The sequence below is a fragment of the Octopus bimaculoides genome, chromosome 2 (genome assembly GCF_001194135.2).
Source record: "Octopus bimaculoides isolate UCB-OBI-ISO-001 chromosome 2, ASM119413v2, whole genome shotgun sequence".
In the NCBI taxonomy this organism is placed as follows: Eukaryota; Metazoa; Mollusca; class Cephalopoda; order Octopoda; family Octopodidae; genus Octopus; species Octopus bimaculoides.
In genome coordinates, this window is record NC_068982.1 from 47,369,414 (window position 1) to 47,378,662 (window position 9,249).

A 9,249-nucleotide genomic window follows, 5' to 3' on the forward strand; every position below is an offset into this window, starting at 1 on the left:
CCACCACCACCACCACCACCACCATCATCATTATTTAACGTCCATTTTCCAAGCTGGCATGAGTTGGACGGTTTGACTGAAAACTGGTAAGCTGGGGAGCTGCACCAGGTTTCAATCTGATTTGGCATGGCTTCCTAACAACTGGATGCCCTTCCTAATGCCAACCACTCCAAGAGTGTAGTGGGTACTTTTTACGTGCCACTGTCACGGGTACCAGTTACGATATACCGGTATCAGCTACGACTGCCATCTCACTTGGCTTTGGATGTACAGTACCCTGCAAAAGCCTTCGACCACTTTAAACTATTGTAATTTTTTACTAATTGCCAGCTTATAAGTGGATGTTTCGCACTGCGATTTTTACAGATTAAACATTGGCCCTGTTGGAGTCATTTCCATACCTAATCATTATATTTTGTAGTAGGGGTTCTGAATGAGAGAGGAAGATGCAAGACGATCACCAAAAATAACCGTGCAAAAGTTTTCGGCCACCTCGCATAAACCAATCAAGATACATTGTTTTAAAACAGAAAAATGTCTATAATGAAAATTTATTACATAATGTTCATTTCAAGAAGTTATTGATCATTGTTAATATTTCGTGTGGCTTCCTTTAGCTTGAATAATTGCTTCAATGCGCCTGGGAAGAGATGCATACAAATCCTTCACCATCTTCACGGGTATGAGATGCCATGCTCTATGGTTGAGCTCCCACAACTCTTCAAGATTGCGTGGATTCTTCTGACGAACTCTTCTCTTTAGTTCAATCCACGTTTGCTCGATAATATTTAAGTCAGGGCACTGAGCTGGCCAATCTTTCAATACGGTAACACCTTCATCAACCAGACTCTGTTGTGTTGCACGCGATCTGTGGCATGGAGTTCCGACATGCTGAAAAATCTCACCTTTATCTAAGTCTAGTATCAAATTGTCCTTCAACAACTGGATGTATTTGGCACTATTCAAGTTACCGTCAATTTCAACCAACTTTCTTGAACCATTACTTTTCATGTATCCCCAAAGTATCAAACTCTTATCCCCCCCCCCAAACTTCACTGTTATCGTCGTGTAACGTGGGTCATTTCGCTTTCCTAGAGGTCTTCTGACAAATTCTCACTTATTAGACATTTTTCTGTTTTAAAATACTGTATCTTGAACGGTTTATATGAAGTGTCTGAAAACTTTTGGCCATTTTAGGTGGTCGTCTCGCATCTTCCCCTCTCATTCAGAACCCTTACTACAAAATATAATGATTAGGTATGGAAATGACTCTAACAGAGCCAATGTTTCATCTGTAGAAATCGCAATACGAAACATCCACTTATAAGCTGGCAATTAGTAAAAATTTACAATAGTTTAAAGTAGCCGAAGACATTTTCATGGTACTATATACCATGTGTACGAGTGTGTATGTGTGAGCCCGCGCGTGTGTAACTAAATCTGGTGTTATATGAAGACATAATCATTGCAGTGGTTAATGTCAATGACAGTGTCAACTAAGGGAACGGGAGGAAGAAAGAGAGAGAGAGAAAGAGGAAGAGAGAGGTGGGAGGGAGACGGCAATAAATAAAACTCACTATCTCCATTATCACTATCTCGTTTAGCTTGGCTTTATAAAGCAATAAACCATGTTTGTACTGTCTTCACTGGACCTGCTCCAACTCACTTGCTTTTAGTTTGATTCACCGAGATGAGCTTTCATTTCATTTATTTTATTCTTCTTCTTGTTAACATTGTTTTGTTATTTAGTTTTTGTCTTGTGTCTTATTGTCCTATGTTTCTTTATATTTCGTCTTTTCCTTCATTTTTGTACGTTTCCCGCGTCGATTTTCTCTCGTGTCTCTTACTTTCTCCTATTTTCTCTTTCTTCTATTTCTGCTAGTTCCCCATTTTCATATCTTGTATTTCCATTCGTCTTCTAAGACCCTGTTATCCCCTGTTGTCAACGTCGTCCTCGTCGGTGTTGTTGTTGTTGTTGTTGTTGTTGTTGTTCTTCTTCTTCTTCTTCTTCTTCTTCTTCTTCTTCTTCTTCTTCTTCTTCTTCTTCTTCTTCTTCTCATCGTTATTATTGTTAGCATTCTTCCTGTCCACTTGCCCTTTATTTATTTTTGCTTTCTTCTTCTTAGCCTTAACCTTCTATTTTTTCTCCTTCACCTCTTTTTTTAACCCCACTTTCTATATATTTTTTTCCTTTTTTTATTGTCACATCTGCTGCAATAATCATATTTGTGTCATTTGTGCTAGATTACAACAGAATATATATATATATATATATATATATATATTATATCACATATATGTATGCATACATATATACATATATAGTTTTCAGTGCGCAATTTTCATTTTGTTTATATATTTATTATAAACTCTTTTTTAAAGTTTATCTTTTGTTTTATCATAATATTTATTTTTCACAGATTGGTGTCTCCTTCAATTTCTCTACCTCTTTCTCCTTAAGTCTCCCCCATTGAAGAGTAACAGTAGTGAGCGTGCAATGAGAAAGAGAAGAGTCATAGGGGCAAAAAAAAAAAAACTGCGGGAGGAGTAAATAGCATGAGAGAGAGGAAAGTGGAGAGAGGAATAGAGAGTGGGGGCGGAGAGAGGAATTGAGAGAGAGAGAGAGAGAGAGAGAGAGAGAGAGAGAGAGAGAGAGAGAGAGAGAGAGAGAGAGAGAGAGAGAGAGAGTGAGAGAAAGGACTGTTAACAGTGTACAAACTTATCACCAGGGTGACAAAGAAATTATTGTTAACGTATGAGGAATGGTTACAGGCGTAGGGGAGTTACGAGTATGAAAAGCTGTACCGGTCCGCTTAGCTTATAGATAAGAGCCAGCAGCTGCCATTGAGAGAGTAATAGAAGATAAGTGAGACCGGAGTGGATGACGTGGGGTGAAAGCTTTCTAGAAGTAACTATAAAACCATCATTTGACGAAGTGGGTGGAGATTAGACAGGCCATTTTGTTGCAATATGTACTCAGAACCGACTGGATCTTTGAACCAGTTTTCTAGTGAAGAGGAGATGCGCAATGGACGGACACGTTGGAAAGCAATGATTCAGGTTGACCTTCTTCAAGATATGATCGGTTGACCTTCTTCACAGACATGATCGGTTCAGTAAGCGCGTGTATGTGTGTGTGTGTGTGTGTGTGTGTGTGTGTGGTTGCTGTTATGTTAAACTGTCGTATGTCCAAATTTGGCCAAATGCGTTTCTTTTCAATATTAGTTTCTGCTTGCAATAGCCGCTTTTTTGGGGGGGTCAAACTATCGTATCTCCAGCTGCTTCAGATGCCAGCCCTCTCCCCTTACTGCTTTACAAAGTAAACAACAGCACAAATAACTACGCAGAGGCAGCCATGGTTGAAACAAGAACAAGAAGAATTATTAAAAGAGGAAAGAAGCATGGTCATTCCTTACCCAAATGACCTTATCTTATCGCCCATCACTTGTTATGCACTCATAAATTAGTTTGATAGTTGAGCTCTGATTGGCTGCATGCAAATGAGTTCATAACTGGGGCCCGGAACTCTCGTGGGGAAAAAATTTCGCTACCCAGCCCACTCATCTCGAGTCAGGTGCTGTCACTGGGAGCAAACAGAAACTTGGAAAACGATTGATTTCCAAAGACTTGAATTAATTCTCTGTCCTGCACTTGAATATCTAATGGTCAGTCGATTTAACCCTATTTTTATATAGCGATGTAGAAGGAATAAAAATAACGTATCGTACATTTTATCAGAATGGCTAAAATATCCGTGATAGATAGTTTTGAGGGTTAGCAAATGTCCTGTGCCATTTTAAGACGTGACCACACCGAGCAGTTACCCAGGGGCCTCTTGAGTCTAGAGGCCTAATTCTGATCTATTAATGTTGTAACTTGCTGTCAATTAAATAAATACTATATGGCCTTCTGCATTGATTTGCTCTGAAGCTTTAAGATCTGGAGGCTCAATTCTGATCGATGTATGCTTTCGCTTTTGAGCATACTGCATTGACTTTGAGCCTACTGAATTGACTTGCTGTCAATAAATACTAAAGGGCCCAGGGCATTGATTTGCCTAGGGGCTTCATGGGTTTTCGGACCCAATTTTGATCTATGTATGCTGTGGCTGGCTGTCAATAAATACTATAGGGCCCAGGACATTGATTTGCCTAGGGGCTTCATGGGTTTTCGGACCCAATTTTGATCTATGTATGCTGTGGCTGGCTGGCAATAAATAAATACTAAAGGTCCCAGAGCATTGATTTTCTCAGGGGCCTATAATATTGCTAAGACAATCTTGTCAATGTCCACATAGATATAAAACATGTACGCTTATATGCAGTCGCTCAATAGCAGCCAAACCTGAAAGGAAACGACACATTTGATAATGTAGAGCAACATGCACTGTGTTCCTTAAGCAAGGTGGATGATGGTAACTGAAACGTCTAACGTGGATCATCGATTTATTGGGTCGGGGTAGACCTGGGGCTAAATAATCCTTTCTGTTATAGGCACAACGTCTGAAATTCGGGGGAGGTGATAGTTGATGCAACAATAACAACAACCACGACGACATCATCATCATCATCATCGTCGCCAATCACCACAACTTCCACCATCACCACCATCACTATCTTCATCCTCATTATCCTCATCACCCTTACCATCACCACCACCACCGCCACCACCACCACAACCCCCATCACCACCACAACCACCACCACTACCCCCACCATAATCATCATTGTCATCACCTCCACTACCACCATCATCGTCATTAACACTACCACTACCACCACTACTACCACCATCATCATCATCGTCATCATTATCACCACCACCATCACTACCATCACCATCATCATCGTTACCAACACAGCCATCATTATCATCTGCACCACCATCACCACTACCACCACTACCACCAACATCATAATCACCAAGACAACCACCACCACCACCATCACCACCATCACCGCCACCACCATCATCATCATCATCACCCCCTCCCCCAAAGAGTAACACTTACGAAAAGAAATTAATATAAGTGAACTAAATTATACAACACTACAAAAACACTTTCAAACGCTACCGAAAGCCATCCAGATCAATAAAAACAAATCACACAGAAAGTATTATTCCATAAATGAAATGTACTCTGTCGGAAGACTTAAGATGAATACGTTATCAAAGTGTCATCAAACAGCGTATAACATTGCACTGCGTTCAATCGTGAATTCAGATAAATAATTTATTACCAATACATAAAAATGTGAAACGCCATCAACTACAAACCACTAATATGTAAGTCGTGAATAAATTTCGAATCGCTTTTGTTATTTGCAAATTTTCAGTGCAAACATGAAAGTTTTATAAAACTTCATGGTTTTAGAGTAATGGACTGAACGACAGACACTCGTTCGCACACACGCACGGACACACACACACACACACACACACACACACACACACACACACACACACACACACACACACACACACACACTCTCTCTCTCTCTCTTTCACTCAAACATCCACCCTATGATCTCCACAGAATCTAGTATTGCATATATTTCCAATATCTATCTATCTATCTATCTATCTATCTATCTGCTTCTCTCTCTCTCTCTCTCTCCCCCACACACACATATATACATACATACACATATATATATATTACATACATATACATACCTACATACATACATATGTATATGTAAATAAATGCATATAGATATAGATATATACATACATACATATAAATACATATAGATAAATGCGCGCGCGCGTGCGCGTGTGTGTGTGTGTGTGTGTGTGTGTAGCTCATCAAGCCATAGTTACCATGCTAAATCAGACTGGAATCTGGTGCAGCTCTCCAGCTTACCGTCTAACCCATGCCAGCTTGGAAAGCAGACGCTACATGATGATGATGGTGGTGGTGGTGGTGGTAGTGTGTGTGTGTGTGTGTGCGTGTGTGTGTGTGCACGTGCGAGTGTATTGCGTGCGCGTATTTGTGTGTGTGTGTTTGTATATACATACACATAAGTGCACGCTCGCGAATGTATATATGTATATATATATACATACACACACACATGTACACGTGCGCGCATTTGATTCTAAAGAACGGGAGATACGGGAACCATGGTGCTTGTGAAAATGAGAAAAGTAAAGAAAATAATTTCTTTTAAATGTTATAAACTAGAGTGGAGGATAATGTGAAGTTGCAGCCAGTTGAAGGGAAAGAGAAGGGACAAATGTGTGGCTTGTAATATTCCAAATATATTACATAACGTTGGTTAATTCTTCGAGATACAAATCGTTATATGATATGAAAAAGCCAAGAAAAAAGTCAAGTCGGAAAAGAAAACGGCATACAAGAAAAGTCAGAGAAAAAGTGCAGCTTACAAGAACGCCTGCATAACTTGTGTGTTACTCAACGGGAGAACCATATGACTGGCTGTGTTTCTTCGCGGCGTCGGCTGGTATATTCGTCTGCGTAAAATGCCATGTTAAACTTTAAAAAAAAATTTATAAGTAGCTACATAATCTTAATTCATTGCCGAGACAATTTGTTAAACTTGACACGTAATACAGAAAAACCTTCAAATATACATTACAAGGAGACAGAAGAACTAGACAATGGAGAAAGCTTCATTCGTCCGTAAAAAATGAAGCAGAAGATAAAATTTTATTGTAGAATTCAGCTGGCAGTTGTTTTAGTTTTAACTTTTCTATGATAGAAATATATATAAAGATGGAGTAACTTTACATTAAGGAGTGGAACGTACACTTTTCTGTAAAGTCAGACTGACTCATGGCCCCAGCAAACAAAATGGAAAAGGCGGAAGATGGCGATGGAGATGCACCGGAACAAGGACTCTGACTCATGGGGCTCACACTTGCAGACAGCCATCTCCGTCCCGATAGCAGTGAGCAGAGATATGGTCCGGGGGCCGAGAACCCCGGAAGTCTTTGTCATCAACATTGAAAATATTGAATATACATGTAATGCTACGATCACGATACTAAGTTAAGGTGTTTTCAGTCTGTAACTGTCACGTATTGTCAATAAATGACTGGCAATTTTTTTTGTCTCATTGTCTTTGCTTCAGAAATTGTTTAAAGATTTTTTTTTTTATCACATACCTGTAATGCCATCAAAAATTAAATTGTGTACCGTCAGTTAACTAAGTTAAAATATATTTGTTTTATTACTTTAATCGTTTCTAGGATTTATATGAAATGTGGCTTTTTTCTCTGACATTTTTCATGACATTTTTTCCGGACACCGATATGGAATAGAGGTACAAGAATAATATTCAGACTTTGATTTTTTTTTTTTTTTTTGTAATAGTTCTCAGTTACCTGAATACTCAGAATGTAGATGCGGATGCCGGAATAATAATGAATAATTGCTCGAAGTTACGGAGATCAGACTCAATACCGTATTTATGCAATGGTGTCATTAAGCCCAGAGTGTTGACGCAAGCGTTTGAGTGGTATATGTATCTTTAAATCAGGTAAGCTTTTTCACTCACTGCCTTAACCAAAGGTACTTTTTTTGAAAGTTCACAAAGAAAGTATTGGAAACGATGAAAAAATATATGAAAAGCAGGTGACGAATGTAGATCAAAAATAAAAACAAAACGTGTATGAAAGTCAATACCGGCTGTGGATTTGGTATTGCTCCATTCGAGTAAAAGGAAAGGCTATAATGTCTAAAGGTTCATTCTGTTATACAATAGAATAACCGGTTTGGGTTTCAGGTAATTAGCCTGTTTGTTGTCGGAATGTATGCGGATAAGGATTGTGCTTGAAAGATTGTAATTTGGATTTTCTTGTGTGCAAACAGGTAGAGAACGATCTGTTCCACGATTTAAGACGTAAACTGGCAGGATTAATATCTTAACTTTCTCAGTTGCACACAAATTGTAAAGGCTGTTGCGTGCGTTGTACGTGCTTGCTTCTACGACTATGCTCCACTTCATTGTAGAGTTTTCTAGATCGCAATATTTCAATTCCTAAATGCGCTTTAAAGAAGTGGATTTGCGTTTGTTATTGTTTCTGAACAAGTTGTTATGCTATATGTACTAAATATTACTTTCAAATTTTGGCATAAAGCCAGCAAGATCAGGGGAAGGGGGATGAGTCGATCACATCGACCCCAGGGCTCAACTGGTGCTCATTTTATTGACCCCGAATAGATGAAAGACAGAGACAACCTCAGCGGAATTTGAACTCAGACCGTAAAAACGGACGAAATGCCGTTAAGCATTTTGCCCGGTGTGTTAACAATTCTGCCAGCTCACAGCTTTATATATACTGAATATTCAATGAATTTTCGGACAGCTTGAACATATCTTTCCGATGAGTCATACAATAAAAATATAAAATTGAATTAAAGCTTCAGCCCATATAAAAGCCGCATCTAACGCTTAAAGACCACCATAATTATTCTATATGGAACCAAATCTTCCATATAAAATCAGTAGCTCGAAAAGGGAACTAGAAGCTGTCAGCAAAAACATACTACTTCCTATAAATTAAAAAAAAAAATCATTGCGACTACAATCCTTGTCCAGTCAAATCGCAACAGTGCTAGTATCAACTGGTTGTATAGTATTAAAAACAAATCCATCTGTTGTTCCACCCAGTTTGATTTTGTAGAGTTTTACCCATCTATTTCTAAAAGTCATCTCCTGCAAACCCAGGAGTTTGGGAAATGTACATCACGATAACCGACGTTCATATCAATATAATAAAGGATGCTAAAGAGGTCACTGTTAAATTATGATGACTGCTTGGGTTAAGACACATAGAATAAAGTTCTGGGGTGCATTTATGGACAACTACAGTGGTGTCGAGAAACTGAATCGCCTCGATCTGTTTTTACAGCATACAATGACGAATAGAATGAAAATAGAATTACAGAGATATATAATGGGCTCAACACGAGAAAACTTAGAAAAATGTTCGTTAATATGTTCAAAAGTTTGATCAAGAAATCACGATAAATGCTAAAATGAAAATAGTCGACTTCCTGAGCAAAACTTTAAATTTAAACACAAATTTTATCCTTGCCAGAAACCGAATGAAGAAATTATATGTGTGTGCGTGTGTGCGCGCGTGTATATGTATGTGTGTGTATATATACATACATAGTGTGTGCGTGTGTGCGCGCGTGTATATGTATGTGTGTGTATATATACATACATAGTGTGTGCGTGTGTGCGCGCGTGTATATGTATGTGTGTGTATATATAC

At 38.7% G+C, this 9,249-nt stretch overlaps 2 long non-coding RNA genes across 3 annotated transcripts in view; one reads left to right on the forward strand and one right to left on the reverse strand.

Moving 5' to 3' along the window:
- The window catches only part of LOC128250909 (uncharacterized), a 26,080-nt gene that overhangs the window by 9,529 nt on the left and 7,302 nt on the right, over positions 1 to 9,249 (reverse strand). For both annotated transcript variants that reach the window (XR_008266845.1, XR_008266846.1), the window contains exon 2: positions 6,391 to 6,477. This is a non-coding gene — a long non-coding RNA (uncharacterized LOC128250909). The remainder of the gene's footprint in view (positions 1 to 6,390; positions 6,478 to 9,249) is intronic.
- Positions 7,122 to 9,249, forward strand: part of LOC128250910 (uncharacterized) — a 5,163-nt gene continuing 3,035 nt past the window's right edge. The window contains exon 1 of the long non-coding RNA XR_008266850.1: positions 7,122 to 7,505. This is a non-coding gene — a long non-coding RNA (uncharacterized LOC128250910). The remainder of the gene's footprint in view (positions 7,506 to 9,249) is intronic.